The 23,528-nt window shown below is 35.8% G+C and overlaps 1 long non-coding RNA gene across 1 annotated transcript in view; it reads left to right on the forward strand.

The window, feature by feature from the left end:
- Positions 1 to 23,528, forward strand: part of LOC144378576 (uncharacterized) — a 46,179-nt gene that overhangs the window by 16,887 nt on the left and 5,764 nt on the right. Inside the window, exon 4 of the long non-coding RNA XR_013440398.1 lies at positions 620 to 725. This is a non-coding gene — a long non-coding RNA (uncharacterized LOC144378576). The remainder of the gene's footprint in view (positions 1 to 619; positions 726 to 23,528) is intronic.

Genomic DNA, 23,528 nt, shown 5'->3' on the forward strand with positions numbered 1-23,528 from the left:
TATACATAAAATTTACAATTTTTCATAGCTCTGTTTGTATATAAAGTAGGTTGACATCCAGTTCGAGCCTTCATACATGTACTTTGGATAATGATGTCCATCACATTCCACCATCATTGCTAATCCCCGGCCTCCTCCTTTTCCCTCCCTCCCCTCTTCCTTATCTAGAGTTCATCTATTCCTCCCATGTTCCTCCTCCCTACCCCACTATGAGTCAGCCTCCTTATTTCAGCATTTGTTTTTTTGGAGGATTGGCTAACTTCACTTAGCATTATCTTCTCCAACGCCATCCATTTACCTGCAAATGTCATGATTTTATTTTCTTTTATTGCTGAGAAAAATTCCATTGTGTATATATACCACATTTTTTTTTTATCCATTCATCCACTGAAGGGCATCTAGGTTGGCTCCAGAGCTTAGCTATTGTGAATTGTGCTTCTATAAACATTGATGTGGCTGTATTCTTATTGATTTTTGAGGAACAAATTGGCAAAGACAACCATATTATAGAAAATAATTGAAATTTCTGTCATACTATCAGTTTTTGCATTTCTCTGGCCAGAAGACCTGAAAAGAACAACTTATAGGAGGTAAAGTTTAATTTGTTTCATGGTTTCAGAGGTTCAACCCATGGTTGGCTGACTCCGTATCTCTGGGCCTGAAGTAAAGCAGAACATCGTGCAGAAGGATATGATGAAGTAATGCAGCTCAGGACACGGCAATCAGTAAGTGTGAGTGCACGTGAGACAGCACTTCTCACCAGAGATAAAATATAAACTCTAAAGTCACACCCCCAGAGACTACTTCCTTCATTTACACTCTACCTACCTCCTGTTACCAGCCAGTTAATCCATCAATGGATTCACACACTTACTAGGTTACACCTCTAATGATCTAATCATTTAATCTGTGAAAATTCTTGCATTGTCTCACATGAGAGCTTTTGGGGGACACCCTGTGTCTAAACCATAACAACTAAGTGTCAAGAACACTTCTATAATGCCTGTCTAATGTTAAATGCCAATATATTTTCTTTAGATTGGTTTAGTTGCTCATAATTGCTTCTTGTTCCCTTAACTCTTGGGGTTCCTGTCCTTCCTCGTCTATGTATTCATTAGTACTTCTTTCGTGAGGATCTATGAGTGGTAAAGTTAGTCATACTTTGTGCATCTGAGAAATTTCCTTTTTTTTTTCATTCCTCAATGATGGTTTTGGTGAGGACACTCTTGTTGCCAGGGTGGACTTCGATGTCCATTTGATTGTCTTGGTTGAAATGCTGTCTTTTCTCTCTGCTAATGTTTAGGATCCTCTCTGTATTCTTGCTACTCTGCACTTTAGCTATTATGCCCCAGTGTATACAGAGACTTATTTACTCTGTTTAATATCAGGCAACTGCTTTGAATTGGACACTCACATATTTATTGAAGTTAATTCTACTTTAAATGTGTTTCCCTATTTCCTCTGATATTTTCTATTAAATATATACCAAAACTTCTCAGGCTATGCTTCATGTCCCTTAACTGTTCAGCCATATTTTTCTATCATTTATTTCATTGAATATTTCACCTGAATCTGAATGATTATTGTAGACATATGTTTGTATGTTCTCCCTTTAACTTTGCCTGTCTACTTATTATCTTTAATTTCTACTTGGTCCTTTGAAATCTGCCAATCCTTTCTTTATTAAATGATTAATTGTTTTTAGGTTATTTTCTCTTCCTTTATCTCCTTGAAAGTTTAACCATATTTAGTTTAAAATTGCATTCTCTTTGCTCTATTTTGTGTTTCCTTGGTGTATTTTCTCCTGTTTCTTCTGATTCTTTCTCATTTGAAAAAACAAATTGGCCAAAAAAATCTTGTACTTTCTTTCCTGTGAGCACATTTTGAAGTGAAAAATGTTATGATTTGTCATAAGTGTTATAAACATTTTATAGAGGCAACATCATGAACCCTGGGGAATGCAAGAGTCTCAGATCAGTGTCTGCTCAAGTTCTGAGCTTAAAATTTTCACAATCAGGGTTGCATAGAAATTCAGCTTGCACAGAGGCTACAGGCTGAAGGTTACAAGCTTAGGTGGCTGACTCAGTTTTTATCCATGGACTTGAAAGACTTTGGTCCTGCTTGTTAGGGGTCAGTAAAAGGAAATGGAAAACCCATGAGAATACTGTGACCTTGTATTCAGCAACATGTACCAACAATTCAGAACAGGATGCTGTCACCTCTGTTCAGAGGCAGCATCTAGTCAAAAGTCCCCAAGTTTCTGCTGCTAATTCTTGCTTTAAAATGTACCAGGATGGAAGACTTTGTCCTTGTGAGATCAGTATATCTGTGGCTTTTCCCTCCAAGATCCAGAGTTTAGGTGAATATCTGGTTCATGTTTGTTTTTCTTTGCATAATTGAGATTATGCAAACTAGACTTTAAAAAATACACTTTTGTGTTTGCAATGATAGGACAACCATTATGGGGTGTGATGTTAAGGGGTCCGAAAAATCCTGTGGCCTTAAACCCTTTCTAGTCAATGTTTTCTTGCAGATTTCTGATATTCTGGCATTGGAAGTTTATTTATTTATATATTTTTAGATCTGATGGACAGATGTCAACTGTTAACAGGTGAGCAGAGGTTAGGTATTAATGCGATGTCACTCAGTAATGCCTCACCTTCAACAGCATCATAGATGGTCTTCCTGCTTTCAACTCTGCTAATTTCCAACAGTGGCAGATACCAGCTTAAGGGAGTACAAGGAGACTGAGGTAGCTAGAAAAGAATGAGTGGGTAGTGAATAGAGAGGTGCAGATGACAGTCCCAAGGAGAATTCAACTCCATGTAATCACATGCTCTGAGTAATGGTGCAAAGGCTGAAATCATGATTTGAGGATCACAGGGGTGTGTAGTTGAGTCTCTCATTCAGTAGTAGTTAGTGGGCATGGAACACATTGCTTGATGCCTTGGATTTTCAGTGTTTGATGTGTATTGTGTAGTGATTAATACATTAATTCTCCCTGATCCATGGTTTAGTTTTTTGTAGTTTCCATTACCTGAAATCAATTATGATCTTAAAATATTAATTAGAAAACTCTAGCAATAAACAATTCATTAGTTTTAAATTGTGCTTTGTTCTGAGCACTATAATGAAATCTCATGCCTTCTTGCTCTGTCCTGCCTAGGACATGAATCTTCCCTTTGTCTAGTGTATCCATGTTGTATGCACTATTCACCCATTAGACACTTATTATTCCTCTTGCTTATCAGATTCACTTTCCATGTATGGCAGTGTTTATGTTCAAGTAAAGCTTATGTGGTTGCCCAATACTCTGTCACAATGCTGTGTTGTTTACCTCACTTCATCCCAATATGTAGAATTTGTGTTATCTCACTCATATCATGAGAATAAGGGTGAGGAGTACAATAACCTATTTTGAGTGGCAGAGTAAGAAAAAGACCACATTTACATAACTTTTGTTACAGTATATTACTATTATAGTTGTTGTTTTATTAATAGCTGTTTTGAATCTCTTACTGTGCCTAATTTATACATAAAACTTTATCATAAGTGTATGTGTATAGGAAAGAAAAAGTTTGTATAGGATTAGTTACTATCCTGTTTTGGGCATCCACTGGGCATAGTCCAAAGATAAGGGGGGCGGTATTGTTCTTACTCCATAGATCATTGTGATGAATGAATGAAAACTATGAAAATGGTGTGTAGTAATTGGTCTCTCCTTCCTCCCACCTCTGCCATTTTAATCAATACATAAGCCCTTGAAAGCAACGTTTTTCATAGCCTTTTCTATAAAAATGGCTTTGGCAGTAGCAAGGCCAACAACCTGAAATGCTGTTTTGAGTAAATTGTTAGAAATAAGATCTACTAAACCATGATAGCATTCATATCAAGTTTCAGCAGGACTACTTAGATATAGTAAGCCTATTGGTGTAGTTACTCAGTTGGTGCAAATATAATGTCTGGTGCATAATAGGTGCCAAATAAATACTTATTGAATGAATGCTTGCAGAAACAACTTCCATAAGTACAATTTTTATGGCTTGAAAAAATTGTAAGAATTAGCTATATTTATTTGTTTCTTATGGTTATTAATATTCTATGTGTCCTTAAAAAACAATATTTTTTTTACATGAAGAGTTACTCAGGACACAGTTGTATCCTTTAATTATTTTTAAATTAGAAAACACTGAAGTTAAAATCTGACACCCTGTGAATTTAAGTTCAAAGACCCATTTGCAGGCATTCTACTTTCTAACTGCCACCACTTTAAAGCAATTAGGAAGTTTTTAGCATCATGATGTCTACTATTCTTAATCTATATGGTTATAATATTCAAAATATGGAACTCTGTGCTTGACACAAAATTACTAAAATTTAGAAAATAAATAATTAAATTAGAAAATAGATAGTATGAAAAAATAGCCAGAAACTCTTGACCATTTTTAAATTATTTTTTTCTTAAACTTTTGAAGGAACAGAAGGAAGAAGTAGGTTTTTCAAAGATAAATTACATGGAGAAACTGATTTTCATTCATGGTAAACAATGCGTTCATGGCAAATTATGGCCACTAGTGCAGGGGATGGGTAAAAATGAGCTAAAAATGAAAAAAAAAATAAAGAAAAATAGCATTAATTACAAGTAATTTGTCTACTAATACAGTGGAACCTATGCATTCTTCAAGTTTGTAGCATTGTATTCTCGTATAAAAGTACGTTAAATAAATTAGTAGAAAAGTTTTGAATCTCCCTCTTTATAGTGTAAAAATACAAAAGCCTTGTCTTTTAAGAAGTACAATATTTTCATTAGCTGTGGAATTAGTACACAAATGGTATGAGTGATGTGCCATTAATATTGTTTTCATCAGGTTATGTTAGCTACAGGTAATTAACATGGCACCAAATAGGAAGAAGGTAGAGGGAAGGGGTGGGAACCTGGCAGTGTAAGACTGGAATTCCTGACTCTACTTTGTGGATGAGAAGCTTTGTGTTTCTTTGCTTCTTCCCCTGAAAAATGAGGACACTAAGGCCTCCTTCACAGAGTTTGAAGAGGATTAAATAACACCTGACATTTTGTAATTGGATCTCAAAGAACAGTCTCCCTGGACCAGTAGCATGGGCACCACCTAGGAATTTGCTAGAAATGCAAACTCTTGGGCCTCACTAGAGACCTGTTCTATCAGAAACTCTAGGAATTGAGGTCTAGCAACTTGCCCTTTAACAAACCTTCCAGGTGACTCAGCTGCCTCCACAGGTTAAGAACAATCATTCCAAAGTGCTATACAAGTGTCAGGCATTGTTGTTCCATGATGGTCGAAGACCTAAGATACCAACCAGTCTTAAATTATATTTTCTCACTGGGCCTTTCTCTGCCTGCAATTTGCAGAACCAATAAACAAGTGTAGAGTAAAGAACAATGTCCCCAAACAAAGAACAAGAATAAAACAAAGGTGCTTCAGTATTGCTTGCCCCTGAATTACCTGCTTGATAACCAGTGCATCATCTGGGATGGAACTTTGCCCATGATTGCACATTTTCTCTGGAATGAGATGCTTGGGCTCTTGGGTAGCCACACCTTTGGTAGGACCGTGAGTGGTTTAAGGAGCTGTCACCAAGAAGAAAGAAAATTGCCTCAGTTAAAATTTGTCCTCTTAGTTGCTTGGATGCTCATTTTATTAAAAGACACATTTTTATTAAAAGCTCCTAAGCTAAAACATGAGGATGGTTTAGAGTAGGCTGTTTTGTAAGTGTAATGGGAATAAAAAGGACTAGACCTTCCTGTTGCTATCACCAGGGCAAAAGAAGTGGAGATACATTTTTGACTAGTTTTCATTGGCTGCTGTCTGAAATACTTGGAATAGCCTTTGCTCTGCAGCCCCATCTCAGAAACACTCTGTGCCATACTCTGTGGCAAATATTTTGAGGTGTCATCTCAGTGTGTATGAACACTGGTGATTTTCACTGATGAAGAAAAATGGCACAAAGAAGGTAATTAACTTGTCTCAAGACACAAAGTCAGTACTTGTCTGAGGCAGAATTTTAAGGATACATCCATGGTGTTGTGGTGTTGGCCAATTTGACAGGTTTTATTGTCTTCTATTACTTGGAAGAATCTAAGCATTCATGATAGTTATATCAGTATATCAGAAAAATGTTTAATCCTATTTGATGAATACATGTTTTTTTTTTCTTTGTTCAATTCCTGCTTCTCTATAATCAGCTACCTCTCAACCTCATCCATGAGGTACCAGTTATAGAGCTCTGACAGTCATTTAAATCAGTAAGACTCTTTGTGCCAGTAATAAATTGGATCACAATAGGTTTCTGACACAAATTAATTCAATAAGTGTTGATCTTGTAGGAAAGTTTGGGACTAGAGCAGCAGTTGGTTCCAATGTAGACTAAAAGAAAGAGACAACAGATATTGAGATAAAATTAGATGATCTGAGAAGAGATAATCTCAAGAATATACCAGTCCTTCTAATATCAATGCTCCTCAGATTCTTCCACAAACTAGAGGGTGGTGGAACACTTTCAAATTCATTTTATGAAGTCAGCATCACAGTCATACCAAAACCAGATAAGAACACATTAAGGGAAGAAAACTACAGACCAATATCTCAGGTAAACTTAAATGCAAAAAATCCATAATAAAATATTAGCAAATTTTATTCAACAAAATATTAAGAATACATCATGATCATGTTGGTTGTATCCCAAGATTGTTTTACGTATGTAAATCAAAAATTATAATTCACTATATAAGTAGAATTAAGGACAAAAATCACTTAGACATTTCAATAGATGCAGAGAAAGCCTTTGGAAACTTTTAGCACCCATTCTTGATAAGAACCCTGAAGAAACTAGGGATAGAAGGAACCCACATAACATCGTAAAGGCTCTATATGAGCAATCCAAAGCCAACATCATAGTGAATGGGGAGAAACTGAAAGTATTTCCATTAAAATATGGAAATGATTTTCATTCTTACCACTTCTACTTAATATAGTAGTAGAAATTCTAACCGGAGCAATTGGGCAAGAGAAGGAAATAAAAGGAAAAAAATAGGAAAAGAAGTCAAGTTATCACGGTTTGCAGATGATATGATCCTATAATTAGAAGATCCAAAAGTTCCACTAAAAGACTATTAGATCTAATAAACAAATTCAGCAAAGTAGCAGGTTACAAAATGAACATACAAAATCAATAAGTTTCCTATATACCAACAACGAATCTACTTAGAAAGAAATCAGGAAAACATTTCTATTCAAGTAGCCTTGGAAAACAAAACAAAACAAACAAAAACCCTAGGGACAAATCTAACCAGGAGTGAAAGACCTCTACAATTAAAACTATAGATTATTTTAGTATAGAAAGAAATTGAAGAAGAACTCAGAAGATGGAAAGACCTCCCATGTTCATGGATAAGCAGAATTAATATTGTTAAAATGGCCATACTACCAAAAGCAATATATAGATTCAGTGCAATCCCCAGTACAATACCAATGACATTCTTCACAGAACTAGGAAAACCATCCTAAAATTCATTGGAAAAATAAAAGATCCAGAATAGCCAAAGCAACTCTAAACCAAAAGAGCAATGCTAGAGGCATCACAATACCTGATTTCAAGTTATACAATATAGCTATAGTAACAAAAACTATATGGTACTGGCCTAAAAACAGATAGTACAGAATGGTGCAGAATAGAAGACACATAGATGAACCCAAACAGATACAGTCCTCAGATCCTTGACAAAGATGCCAAAAACATAACTGGAGAAAAGACAAACTTTTTAACAAATGGTGTTGGAAAAAAACTGCTTATCCATGTGTGGAAGAATGAGACTAGATCCTTATCTCTCATCCTGCACAAAATCAGCTCAAAAATGGATCAAAGGCCTAGGAATTAGACCTTGAAGCTTCTTGAAGAAAATGTATGGTCAACCCTCCACTATATAGGTACAGACAACAACTTTCTAAATAAAACTCCTAATGCTCAGGAAATAAAGTCAAGAGTTAATAAATGAGATGGCATCACATTTAAAAAGCTTCTGCACAGCAAAGGAAACAATCAGGAATGTGAAGAGAGAACCCATAGAATGGGAGAAAATCTTGGCTTGCTACTCTTCTGATACAGGATTAACACCCAGAATATATAAAGAACTTTAAAAAGTTAACCACAAAAGGCCCCCAAATAACCCAATAAATAAATGGGCTAATGAACTAGACTGATGTTCCTCAAAAGAAGAGATACAAATGGCCAACAAATATATATAAAAAAATGTTCAACATAATTAGAAACTAGGGAAATGCAAATCAAAACTCACCTAAGATTTCATCTCACACCTGTCAGAATGGCAATAAGCAAGAATACAAACAATAATAAGTGCTGGAGAGAGTGTGGAGAAAAAGGAAGACTTTTACACTGTTGAAGGGATTGCAAATTAGTCCAACCACTATGAAAATTAGGATGGAGTTTTCTCAAAAGACTAGAAATGGAAACACCATATGATATGATCCAGCCATACCACTCCTTGGTATTTATGCTAAAGAATTAAAGTCATCATACTATAGTGATACATACACACCCATGTTTATAGCAGCACAAATCACAATAGTTTAACTATGGAACCAGGCTGGGGGTCCATCACAGATTAATGGATAAAATTGTGGTATTTATACACAGCAGAGTTTTATTCAGTCATAAAAAAAATAAAATTGCGTTATTTGTAGGAAAATGGCTGGCAGATGAGACCATTATGTTAAGTGAAATAAACCAACTCAGAAGGTCAAAGATCATGTGTTCTCTCATATGTAGAAGCTAGAGAGGAAAAAAAGGAAAAGAAGGATGGTGGAGGGGTTTTGTGAAATTGATGGAAAATTAGTAGAATAAAGTGACTGAGGGAGGGAGGAGGGAAAGACAAAAGGAAATACTAGGGGATAATATTGGCCAAATTATATTGTTATATTATTTGCATGTACAAATATATAACAACATATCCCCACGTTATGTATGACTACAATGCACCAATACAAATATGAAAAAAGAAATGAATATTCTAGTTCTTGGTCCCATGTGCCTTCTGAAGTTCTTGTTCTTGTTTCTTAGGACATTCTTGTAGCGTTGTAATGAATTATCCTGTACCCACATAAGCTAGGCTCAATGGTTACCAGTTGTCTGTAATCTATTATCTCATTGTTGATGAGCAATATCTGCAGGCAATGCTCACAGAAGATTTTTGTATCCACGGACTACTTTCTTTGACTGTCCAGGACCTTTCAGCGTCTTGCCAGCTCCATTCCTTTTTCTTTCCTGTGTAATAAACTTTGTTGCTTGAGTGTTCAGTTATATATTTAGTGGTTTCTTCACTCCTCTCTCTCCGTCTCCACATACCTGAACATTGCTCTACCCAAACCCCTCTCCTGTCCACAAATGCTATGTGAATCTTACCAATATTCATTTTTAAAATATTTTGTCAAGTTCAAGATTCTGAAAAGCTTCCAGTCATTTTCCTCAAACACCATTACTATGGTTTGGAATTTACTGTTTAGAACTTTGAATGACCTTCTTAGTGGCTTATGTAGTTAAAAGTCAGTGCCAATTCCCTATAGTGAAAACTTGAAACATTACAGTCTCATCTGCTTTCCTCTTTGAATGTATTCAAAATCCCATTAGATACTAAGACTGATGTGTTCCATCCCACAGCCCTTCATGGGTAAACCATGTTTAGAAATAGAGCTTTGGAAACTCAGATTTAGAAGATACCCAACATTTTCTAAATGCAGGAGATTCCACATAACTTTTTGGTTATCAAATCTCTTCAAAGACTGTCAGTGATGGAGAATTACACAATTGTATAAAGGATTATTTCCTTCTCTGAATACATACATACCTTTTGATTATACCCAAATTCTGCTGCATGGGTTACCTTAGAGCAAATATAATCACTGTGTGGAGAGCTCTGCCTCTGAATTCTTTGTTCCATTAAGCTCTCCAAATGATTTCATCAAATGAGCTTATCGAGTTATTTTCATTTAATATTCTTCTTTTGAACATGAAATTCTTTCACAAAGACTTTCATGTAGCCCTTCAAAATTGAACATAATAAATGAAGTATGACCTCTATGTCTATCCCAATATGAGAGATGAGGACCACGTTTATATTCCTGACACCTTTATCATCTTATTGGATCTGTTTCATATGCTATGTTATCAAGTATTAATATGGATGAAAACAAGAGGCTTAAGGCACTGTCTTGAAGCTGAGTCTTGTATTGCCATGGTGTAAAACAAGAAGTTCAGGACTTACGTAACTACGGTAAGATATCATTGAGGAAACTGGTTGCCTTCAATTCTTGCTGTACCCTTACCCTGTCTTATCTAGACTTCTCTTCATTTTCTCTCCATTTTTTAAAAGAATAGGATGAGATGACTCTCTTTTTTTATCAAAGCTAGTCTCTACACCCATGGAATTCACTTGCTTTTTCCTCTCTAGGACTTAGTATCATTTATTCATTTATTTATTTCTCTTTTACTGGCTCTGCCACATCTGCCTCTAAACTGAATCAAATCTCTTCGATTACATATGAAACAGAATCTCATTTTAGTTACTACCTTATCTTTCTTTTATTACAAAGCTTCTTAAGGAAGTACAAGCTACACTTACCTCTCATTTATATTTTAAAATACACTTTAATTTGTCTTCCATCTCAACCACTCTGCTGAAATTGTGCCCATTAAGTCTAACAATCGGTTTGCCTGTGAAATTTCGAAGGTCCTTTTAAAATTCTCATCTTAATGGATTTCTGCATTGCATTCAATACTGAAAATCACTTCGTTCTTAAAATTTGCTGTTTCTATGGCTTCTATGACCCAAGACTCATGTAGATTTCCCTGTAGCTTGCTGATCATCCTTTCCTATTTCTCTATGAATTTTATTTATTTATTTATTTATTTATTTTTATATATCACATCGGAATGCATTACAATTCTTATTACACATATAGAGCACAATTTTTCATATCTCGGTTGTATACACAGTATATTGTATACACAGTATATTCACACCAATTCGTGTCTTCATATCTGTACTTTGGGTAGTAATGATCATCACTTTCCACCATCATTTCTAACCCCACGCCCCCTCCCTTCCCCTCCAACCCCTCTGGCTTATCTAGAGTTCGCCTATTCTCCCCATTCTCCCATTCTCTATCCCACTATGAATTAGCCTTCTTATATCAGAGAAAACATTCGGCATTTGTTTTTTTTTTTTTTTTGGATTGGCTAAATTCACTTAGCATTAGCTTCTCTAATTCCATCTATTTACCTGCAAATCATGATTTTTTTTTCTCTTTTATTGCTGAGTAATATTCTGAATGGATTTCTTTTACTCCTTCTTCCTTAAGCCCTGGGGTGCCCTCAATAGCACTGCGTAATCGTGGGTCAGATCTTTCACTCCTCTCAACTGATTCCATGCCTGCAGTCTTTCCCTTTCCTCTTTCTTTTTCCCCATCACATTCTTCACAACACTGGCAGAGTGATCACATGAAATACAATCCTGAACATGCTGCTTTCTTGTAAAATCTCTGCATTCACTCCCCAAGCCTACGTGGTAAAGTTACGCTCTTCCTCCGTGGGTTTACAGTCTGCATAACTCTCCTTCTTTAGCAGCCTTTCTTCCATCTTTCTCCCCAGCATTTTGGAGATCAGGATTTTCTGCATGCACGCACTATTGCAGTTTTACCTATGTGTTTTTTTCTCATGCTATGTCCTCTGACTGGAATATAGTCTGTAGCTTAAGGGCCCATCTCAATGGGATACTTTCTTTTCACCTTTCACTCCCTATTGGAGTGAATTAAATGCTGCTTTTCTGCACTTATTTGAATACACCTATCTTCATACTTTTTTTCACCCTATGGATCTCACTCCTTAACTTGGCATGTATTATGAGTTATTGAAATATGCCATCCTTTTATATTTTGTAATGTTGCATTTCCTTGTAAAGGACCTAAATGAATAATTAATGATTGCATGAAACTTTTGCTATTCAGATCTTTCTACATTTTTATAAACAACATTCTACAATTTGTTTTAGTCCAATATTCCAGGCTGCCCTGCTCTTTTTAATTTTTTAGTTGACCCTCAGTGCTATTTATCTATTAGCCATTGTTTGTGGTACTGACGAATCAGATTTCAAGCCACCTTAGTCTTTACTCAAATAATTAAAGAAAATAAGTAAGATGGATTCTACAATAGAATCAAAGAGCTGGTGAGTGGTATTCTTACTTAGGAGTGTCATGTTTTTCTTTTTTCACAAATTGCAAAAAGAAAGCCATCTTTGCCAAATAACTGTTCAGTTACAGATTGGGCTTATATATTGACTTCAGTCTGTCTTTTATCTCCTCCTTTGCAAATACTTTGTCTAATGTCTCCATTAAAAGACAATGTAAAATACATCTTTAATGGAATCTGTGCTATAGCGACAATCTCAATCTTTCATCTCTGGATGCCAAAGAAAGAATATGAGGAAAAAGGTAATATGAGTTAAATAAACTTAATTTTTAATGAAGAATATAAGAACATGGCCAATTTCCATTGGTTACATTAATGTCCCTATAATAGTAATTGCAAAATACACTTTCTATTTATGATAACTCCACAGAAAAATAGTCCAATATTACAATATAAAGTCACACATTTTAGAATCACATAAAACATTTTGATGTTGACCGAAGAAAACTAAATATTAATCATATTAGTTGAATCTGCATATGTACCAGGAACTTTTCTCAGAGTTTTACACACATGTATTTATTACTAAGAATAACTCTATAAAAGAAATATTATTACCTGCTTTTCAGATTAGATACTGAAGCACAGAGAGGTTAAATAACTTGTCCAAGGTTATGTAGTTAGTAAGTTGTATGGTTAATCAGGCTGGGTTCTAGAAGATTCTCTGGTTGATAGAAAATTCTAATCCTTATTATCTTACTTAACAGATAGTCATGCTCAGCTTAGAAAGCAATGTTATCATGTTCAATACATTATACCAGTATAAATGATGGAAACCTTAGTGGATGGAGAAGAAAAAAAAGAAAAGAAAATTCTATGTCGTATTTTGTTTCTGATGAGTTAAGAAAGGAATTTTGAATAGTAAAGGCCAATCGTTATCTTCTTTATCATAGTCATCATCATTGGCTTCATTGTGGTAGGAAATGATCTACCCCTTTCTCAATATGTCTCCCTTGGCCTATAAATGGAAACTTGGCCTTCTTGAGTATATTAGGAAAATAACATGGGTGTTCCCCTCCACCTCCACCCACCTTACCTTCACCCCTCCCTGCCCAGGGAGCTGTGAATCATATGCCTGGAGGATAGCTGCACCCAACGGAGAGTCCCATGGCCCCTCCTTTCTCTAATTGGCGATCTTGTCTATTCTGTATCCAAATCTTATTCTCATATGTGGGTGAATTATTTACTCATGGCTTCTCCGTTCTGTCTTGGGTAGCTAATACTATTTCAGGGTGAGAGGAATATAAAACTACTTTGTTCAGGAATGTCAGCTAAAATTCTGTAATTTCTAAATCTAGACTTAAAGGTAGAGCAATGCGCGTTTTACTCAGTATTCCTTGACCAACTGCCATGTGGCATACAGTATTGTAGAAACTGAAATGGCAGTGATTCGGCCTCCGGAGGACCCAAAGGAACAACAACAACAGCAAAAAAAGTGTTGACCATATCAGATTTAGGAAGAAAAATTAAGCTGGTGAAAGGGAATGGGAGAGGGCAGTGTGGGTGGAATGGTGGAACTTTGTCAAGGAGGGACCAGAGAAAGCTACTTTGTTAGCTTGATTTGAGCAGAGAATAGAAAGACCACAGTGAGGCAAGCCCACCCTTGCCATCTTATGAAGAGATACAGGAGGACAGTGTGGCTGGAGCAGAGTGAGGAAAGGGGGAAAAGGCAACAAGAGAGAAAGAAGAAGAAAACTAGTTCACGCAGGACCTTACGGAGCAAAGGGAGGAATTTGAATTTTGCTTTTCTAGAGATGGGAAATAAGGATTTTGAGCCTCAGAGTAACGTGATCTGACTTGTGCATTTAAAAGAGGTTCTGAATTTACTGTGGACTGTAGACACACACCTTGGGGGAGACTGTGGACCTACCCAGGAGGCTCCTGTGAGTTCAGCTGAGAGATGAAGTAGCTTAAGTCAGAAAGGTAGTGGTGGAGGTGGTAAGAATTGATGTGCTTTAAACGTACCTTGAAGCTAATGGCAACATAATGTGCTGTTAATTTGAGTGGAGTGTTTGACACTGGCCATGTGGTATTTCATTTGAAAAATTTAAAAATATTTTAAAAATTAATTTTATTGTAAAAATTTAAATAGGCTCATAATTAGAAAGACTAGTAAAATGAACTCCATATATACATTGCCCCGATTCTGCACATTGATAATTTAACACGCTTGCTTTAATTATCTGCTTTGAATACTTTTAATTTGCTAAACTATTCTAAATCAAGGTAGAAATCATGGGGGGTAACTTGGAGATCAGGAGAGGATATCAAGGTAGAAACCTGGAGATCAGGAGAGGATATCAAAGGCGAGTACTGGATGTTGTAGCCTGATGTTATGCAGATATGCAGGGAGAATGATCTGGAACTCCATAATGAAGAATGAGAAGTGTAGCTACCCTAATACCTTTAGGGCTACCATAATAATTGTGCATGGTGAGCTGATGTGGAAAACAGTCAACTCCCATGAGGCCTGCAGGGAAGGTGGTGTGCTTAGGGGTGATCTGGTCTCTGCTAACACAAAAAAGGTGAAAGGATCATTCAGAGAAGTGACTGAGGATATATTGGATTTGGAGGATAAGGACTGTGGGTTCTAGGAGGTGTACTAAAGGGCCTCAGGAGAAATGAAAACAGAAATCCAGTGTTCTGGCTGTGTGAGGCTTAAATGAGGAAGGTGAGGGTAAACCTGGGATTCTGAGATTCTTGTGGTAGAGGACATAAGAATAGCAAAAGTGGTTTCTAGGCAAAAAAAAAAAAATGGCAACAAAGCTGTGAGCTTTAGAATGCAGGAAGTTCTGATTATCAGAAGCCCTGTTTAGTGACTATTGATACATACCAAGGGTTTGGGGACAGTTTAATCTGAGTGCACTTCATTAACTCCTGTGGGGTCCTGAGTGGATGAGCTGGTCACGCAATCTCGTTCCAACACATATTGAAGTAAACATATAACTTTTAAAACACATTTCCATACTCTAAATTATTTTCCATATATCTTCTCATGTACCACACTTTAAGAATCATTGCTCAATATTACCTCGGAACCACCTTCATCATGGATCAATACCCAGGAATGCCATGAGTTCAAATAGCTTTGGAGGTAATTTTGGTGAATATCTCCACACTGAGTATTATAAAAATGCAAAGCTGAGTGGACCACGGTTTCTCAAGGCATTTGCAACCTGGGAAAAACAGATACACAAGTAATCACCTATGATAGAAGAGAGAAAAAAAAATATTTTGTGCAGGAAAAAAAGTGATGAGTTCTGAGTGTGGAAGGATCCTAAGACAGGGATTGGGGTGCTGCTCTGCAAGAAGTGGAATGTTACCCAAGCTTTGATGGAGAGATGGGATGTCTTTATAAAGGGGATGAGTGAATGGTTCATGCAGAAGGAAGGGCTTCACAAGTTGTGATGGTGTAAATGTGTCTGATCTTTGTCCACCCAATCATAAGACAAGAAGTATTACCTTTGATTCTCTTCTCCCTGCCTTCCATGATGTCTATAACCAAATCTTATTGGTAACACTGTTATAAGTCTCTCTCTCTCTCTCTCTCTCTCTCTCTCTCTCTCTATATATATATATATATATATATATATATATATATATATATATATATATATATATATATTATAGGTGCATTATATCCATCACCCACTCTCTTCTGTTCCTCTGCCACTTCTTCAGTTCAGGCTCACTTCTCCTCATTTCCTTTTCCCTAGGCAGCTGCAACTGACTTCTCACTGGTTTCCTTGTTTGTGATTTATGCTCATTCTAATTACTCTTAGACACTGTCACTAGAACTGTCATTGCCAAATGTAAAACTGACAATGCTTTGAGCATCGATTATTGAATAGATCTTCTGTCCCTCTGTCAGTTACTCAAGGCCTTTCAACATTTCATCTCAACCCTCTTTCTGCCCTGATTCCTGGCCTTGTATTTTCTGAGTCACCATGTACTTTACCAGAATAAACAATTTTGCTCCCTAAATAATGCCTTAGTTTTTTCCTGAGTCTGCATCTTTGTTGAAATTACCAATCCCAGCCTTCAGGGTCTTTTCTTTACTTAACTGATCCTCTGAGGCCAAATTCAATGTTATTTCCTTCTGGGAAGCTTCTTCCAGCCCCTACTCGTGTCAAAATAAATCACTCTTTAGATATTGCTTTTGCCATGTAGACCACGCTTTGTATTATAATAATTTACATTCATTCCCATTTCTCCACTGGACCTGACCTCCTTGGAAGAAAAGGTCATATTTTGGTTATTCTAGACCCAGCAAATATTCCCCTCAGGATCTAGCAAAGTGCCTTTTCCATTTCTGGTTCTCTTTACACGAGTGCATAAAATCATTTTCTTTCACTTGTAAGGTACGCTGTCTTCTAGAAGCAAACCTCAATAAATTTTAAAGCATCCTTGTCATGACATATAGTCTGACATAGTACTGAAAGTCACTGAATGTGGTTAATTATATGATGAGTTATAAAATTTAGGTCATAGCATGTCCAAGCAGGTGGTTAGTTTATCATTGGGAGATTCACAGCTTTGACTTCCTTGTAGACATGAGACATTTCTTCTTATTATTATTCTTTTTAATTTTGTTTTTGCTATGCCCATTTTTCAAAATGTTTTTCTTTATAACTTGAAGAAAGCATGTCATACTTAAAAATAAATTATCTGACTCAGTCAAAAATGCAAGATTAGGCTGAAAATATTTTCAGCTTTTAAAAATAGGACACATTGAGAACCTAGGAACAGTGATGTTACATTGGGGTGAAGATATATTAAATAGACTAAAACATAGTGTCTTTTGATTGAGTGCATTTTCAGCATCTGGTTTTATATATGAAGTGTTCACCCTGGACCAAGATTCTCATTACAGCTTAACCGAGATGATGAACTGAACGTCGAATTAGGTACGGGAGAGCAAATCATCATGTTTCTAGTCTAAGTCTGATTCATTCAGCTCCTAAATTCCTTCCCCTTTGACATTAAAAGAAAATAGTAATTGAGTATTACGTACATGAACGATGAGACTAATAATGAAATCATTAGCCATTTCAGTCATATGATTTCTTGCCCTGAATGCCTTTTTAAACATACTTTGCTGTGACTCATTATGTGAAGCATATAAAATATTTAAACATTGAAACCAACATCAGATCCAGATTTGTGCTTTAAAATTATGTAAATTTTAACAAGGGGAAGTTCTAAACTTTTTCCATAATTTAGTCAATTAAGAAATACCTAACCGATTTTTATGTACTTCCACCCTCATCTACCTAGCCCCCAAACTTGAAAAATCTGTTGTCATAGCAGACATTAAACAACAGAGAAGATATATTTTTGTCTATTAAAGGAGTGTGTATACACATACAGAGCACACCTCTTCAATCATTAAAGGTTAGGGCTGTAGCACAGCGGCAGAGCGCTTGCCCAGCATGCGTGAGGCATTGGGTTCCATCCTCAGCACCACATAAAAATAAGCAAATAGAATAAAAGCACTTTGTCTACAACTTAAAAAAATTTTTTTAAAAAGTTACTTTGGCTTTGGGACAAATAAATAGTTAAAGGCACAGAAAGATGCTTGTTCAGACGTTCTATTCAAAAGTCATTTTTTTTTTCAATTACACAGTAACACAGAGCAGGGTTGACTTTTTCTAATATGATATGGAGATATCTTGGATAGTAAAACCAAGGTTTATTTGTATTTAAAAAATAAATTAAATTGGAATCCATAATTTTGTTATTTACTGATAGCATGATGCTCTTGCAAATGTTTCCTATCCTAACGTTCTGCATTTTCTTTTGTTTGTGTAAATGCAATAGATTTTTTTTCCATTGTTACTTACTGAGAATACACCAAACCCTAGATGAAAACCTTGTATCAAAAATATGAAGAATAAAATAAAGACTTTTATGGGGAGAATATTTGTTTCCTGAAATAATAATTATATAATTTAAATTTAATTTTTATAGTTAAAATATACTTCGTGAGTATGGGAAGTAGGATGAAAATATAAGGCAAGATAAATGTTTGCCTTAAAAGTTGTTCTATTATGTATAAAGGTGAAGCCAAGGATGTTATTTTTAGAAATCATGTCAAATGAGGACTAGAGGAGCTGGGGATTTTGCCCTGAGAAACAGATGACCAAAGGGAGGCAAAAATTTCCGCTATTTAAAAGCTTCCCTGGAGGAGGAGGAACAGGCCTGTTTTGTATTACAGGGACTCTGTCTCCTGAGTACTGCAGTTTCTGGGCCTACCTCTTCCTGTTAACATTGGGGTGTGTGCAAATTAAGGAGAAACCAAATCTGGTGAAGGAGAGGCAGGTGGCCAGGGTGTGAAATCACATCTAGAGTTTTAATGATGGCCTTGCCCTTTATTCTAGTACTTCCACCAAATCTTATTAACAGTAGTGATGGCAACAATAACGACAGGGGAGTAATAGCTTTCTCTAAGGACTTTAGAGCCTGAATGTATTTAAAAATAAATGTACCCTGACAATAAAGCAGCAACCAGTCTTGGATTATTTTATTTAGTCATTAAAAAAAAAATCTTACCTACAAGCACAAATATATTTTCATATGAAAAAAAAAAAGACAATCTTAAAATACTGATAAAGCTAGAATGATTCAGCCTCTTAGACAAAGGTAAGATTTCAGGGAATCAATAGGGCTCTTTTGAGACAGATATAAAAGGAGTCTCACAAACAAGCTGAGGTTTTAATGGGCTTCATTATATTGTTCAACCAAAATTAAAAATCTGAGTAGTTTTTAAAATCTCTTATTATCATCATTTTTCCTAGTAGAGCTGCTCCTTTGCTCTTCTGTCCTCTCTGGGTCTGGCTGATTTTATTTGAGACGGTGTTAGGAAGAACCAAAGCAAAATATCTGTTTTAACATGAACCCAAAATATCCAGCAATGACATAATTTGAAGTGAAGCACGATATTCAACATTGACAATGGTTATTTCCAATCCTGGTCTTGTGGATGCTTCCTTCCTATATACTTCCTGTAGGAGTATATAGGAAAATCATTTAGGAGAAGGTCACATTTAGTGTCAATCTATTTCTCCAGTGTTACTTATGAATATCTCTTAGTTTGTGTCACAAGAAAAACTTTTGATAAAGGTTTTGCAGTTGCTCACACAAAGTTTCTGTCCAATCTTGCAAATGTATTTGTACCAGAGAGTTTTTAAGAGCCTGGTAAATATATATTGGCATATTTACTAAAATTCATTTGATCTATTTGTCTATATGCTAAGAGAAATCAGAAAATCTTTTTTCTTCTTCTTTCTTCTTCAATATTTCTGCATGGAATTACATTTTTGTAATCAATTGCTTATCAGTATTTTCTGTTACATGTCTTACAACACTCTGCCAGTGGTTGTTTTGAGATGCAGAGTAGTTGGATACATAATCTATTGCATGTATCAGGGAATTCAGTGAAAAATAGATATTTTATATAATTAGACAGGCAAATATTTTTAGACTCAAGGAAGCACAAATATGAAAAGGCAAATATGATAAATTGCCTAAATGAAATTTTTCTGCTATCCATATGAAACATTAAAAATAAAAAAGTATGATACAGGCTGAGAGAAAATATTTTCAATATATGTGGATATCAGATGAAAGATTTATACCTATAATATATAAAGAGCCACTACATATCAATAGTAAAAGACAAGAACCCAGTAAGAAATAGGAAAAAGACTAATAAGATTTGAAGAGCCATTTCACAAAGCAAGGCATATAAATGGATGATAAGCATATTACAGGTGATCAGCTTCAGTAGTAAGCTGGGAAATGAACATTAAGCCACAGTGAATTACCACTGCACATCAATTAGGATAGTGAAAATTAAAGATGTAATGTGGAATAAGTAGAGCTTCAAGCATTGATAGCAGGGGAGAAACATGATGAAACCACTTTAGGATACTGTACACCATTTTTTATAAAGTCATACAGAAACATACCACAGGAGCCAGAAATTCTAGTTACCAAAAAAAAAAAAAAGATCAAAATAGGTATTCATAAGAAGACTTGCACATAAATATTCACAGCAACTTCATTCATAAAAGGCTTTACCTGGAAATAGTAAAAATGTTCATCAACAGGAGAATGAATAAAGTATTTGGTTATAAGTATTACCCAAATAATCAAGTTGGGGTACTACTCAATAGAAAAGGAGCAAACCATTAACAAATTTTAAAAAATAGGCAAATTATACAAATATTATGTTTAGCTAAAGAAACCAGATTAAAAGAGTATATTATATATGATTCTCATTGTACAGAATCGATGAAACCATGACATGAATCTATGTAGATAAAAATTAGAACAGTATGAGTCTATATTTGGAAAAAGTTTTGATTTGAAAGCAGCACAGAGATTGCTTTTCTTGCTAGAAATACTCTATATTTTGATTTTGATATGGCTTTCAAGAATTGATTCATTGTCAAAATTCACCGAACTGTATGCTCAAGTTCTCTTCATTTTAATGTGCATATATTATACTTTAATTTAAAAAGGACATGTTAAAGAAAGCAATAAGGTGAATGAGGAGGAAGAAGGTAAACATGTAAGGGTCAGATGGAGAACAGGGAGTAGTGAGAGATACGACTGGAGGGCCATTGATGTTAGCTAAAGGCCTAGGTTTTTCTTTATTTATAAATGTGTTGTGAAAGAGGTCTTACAGAAGGAGTAAAATAATGACAGCCATGGCCTAGAGATATCCACCTTGGTCACTTGTGAGGAATAAGGGAGTGTGCTGGGGAGAGATTAGGATCTAAGATGCAGAATCAGGAAAGAACAGGAGGTAGTAAATTTGAGAGATTTCCACAAATGAACAATCCACAGATTTAGTAATAGGATTAGCACAGGGAAGGAGATTAAGAAGGAAAAGTTTTAGGGCCTAGCACAGGGCTCTGGCACATAGCAGGGGCTCTATAATTATCAAGAAAGTTTTAAGAAATGAATAAATGAATTATAGGAAACTACAGCCTGAGTAATTGGAATAAGTTTGGTGCTATTGATAGAAACAGTAAATATGGAGAAGGAATTGGCTGGGAGAAATGGATGAGTGAGATTTTATTTTAGACGTGTTTTTATGTAGTTGTCTACTGGACACCTAGGGAGGAGAAAATAGAATGGGCAACTGGAAACATTGGTCTGAACATCTGGAAAGAGTTCAGGGTTGGATATAGAGGTTTTAGGAGCACTAATGCACATAGGATATCAGAATTGTGGGGCCAGATGAGATCATGAATGGGTACTTTGGAAAGGAGAGAAGAGGTTTGAGAGATAAATCTTGGAAGGGTGGGAATGAAATGCAGGCCACCAGGGAGCCCGAATAAGTGAGAGGACTAGGGGCAGAATGGGGCATGCTTAAAGACATATAGGGCTTCCTGGAGGGTTGGTCCCCAGGTTCCACAATCCAGGAAGAAAAGATGGATAGAAGGAATAGACAACAAATAGAAGAAACACAGGGCACCAATAGACAGAAGCACAAGTTTCTTTTTTCTATTAATTAAAAAAAAAAAAAAAACAGAACCCAATGTGAGACCATTTTCATTTTTCATATTGGCAAAGATTTAGAAAAAAAGTATCATAGATGGATAGAAGTCAGAATTTCTGGGATGCTATCGAATAGTACGATGACAAGAGATGCCGATAATGTACTGTGTATTTCAAAAAGCCAGATGAAATGAGTTGGAATCTTTTTAGCATAAAGAAATGATAAATGTTTGAGGAGATATGTTTAACCAATTTAAACAGCACACATATGGTACGACCTAAAATGTTTAAATTTTATGTCTTTATGTATCAGTTAAAAATACATTTAAAAAAAAGACTGAAAATATGTAACATTGTCCCAGCTGGGCTGGAGAGCAGTGGTATGTAGGAATAAAGGGCAAATGCATATGGGGGTTTCTATAGGGTGGACACTGGTTTACCTGCTACAACAAAAATTCCAATACTGTGACTTTGCTCTTGACCTAGGGGTCATTATTGATCCTTCCTTTTTCCTCCCCTTCCCCACATTCTGTTCCACAGCATGTCATGCAGACTATACTTTGAAATACATTTAGAAGCCATGCACTTCTCTAGATTTTACTGTTACCCTCTTGGATTACAGCATTATTGTTTTTGTTTAGTTTTTTTTTTTTTTTGGTAACATAGCCCATTACATCTTTTAAAAAAAATTTGTTCTAATTGATTATATATGATAGTAGAATGCATTTTGACACATTGTATGCAAAATGGAGCACAACTTCTTCCTCTGGCTGAACATGGTGCAGAGTCACATTGGTAGAGTAATCATACATGTATATAGGGAAATAATGTCTGTCTCATTTACACCGTCCTTCCCATCTCCACACCTCCTCCCTTCCCCTCACTCCTTTCTGCACAATCCAAAGTTTCTTTATTTTTCCCTACTTCCCTCCAAACACCATTATGGATCAGCATCCACTTATCAGAGAAAACATTCAGCCTTTGGGTTTTTTTGGATTTGGCTTATTTCACTTAGCATGGTATTCTCAGCTCTTTCCATTTACCTGCAAAGGCCATAATTTCATTCTTCTTTATGGCTGAATAATGTTCTATTGTGTATATGTACCACATTTTATTTATCCATTCATCTGTTGAAGGGCATCTAAGTTGATTCTATAGTTCAGCTATTGTGAATTGAGGTACTATAAACACTGAGTGGCTGCATCACTGTAGTATGCTGATTTTACCTCCTTTGCATATAAACCGAGGAGTGTGATAATTGGGCCAAATGGTGGTTCCATTCCAAGTGTCCTGAGGACTTTCCAAACTGCTTCAGGTAACTTTTATTCTGGCACCTTTTCTTGCTTCTACTCACAGATTTCTACAGTCTGCACATTCTCCATAGTGCAATCAGAGAGAGAGAGAGAGAGAGAGAGAGAGAGAGAGAGAGAGAGATCTTTTGATGTAAATTATAAGATGTCAAAATTTCTGCTTAAAATTACATAGTATCTTTGAATTGAGCTTACAGGAAAATTTAGGCTTCAAGGTTTTACGTTTTCTGACCTGGCTCCTCTCCTGCCTGCTTCTCAAAGCTTGCATTTTTCTCTTAATGGCTATTGGCTTGCTTCTAACTTGAAGGCAAGTCCTATTGTCATTTTGGGGTAGAGGAAACTTCTCGCCACTCTCAGATTAGCTTTTTCAGCTTCAGGTCATGGCAAACTGTTCTGATCAGTTGTCACAGATAC

Source organism: Ictidomys tridecemlineatus, chromosome 6 (assembly GCF_052094955.1).
Source record: "Ictidomys tridecemlineatus isolate mIctTri1 chromosome 6, mIctTri1.hap1, whole genome shotgun sequence".
In the NCBI taxonomy this organism is placed as follows: domain Eukaryota; kingdom Metazoa; phylum Chordata; class Mammalia; order Rodentia; family Sciuridae; genus Ictidomys; species Ictidomys tridecemlineatus.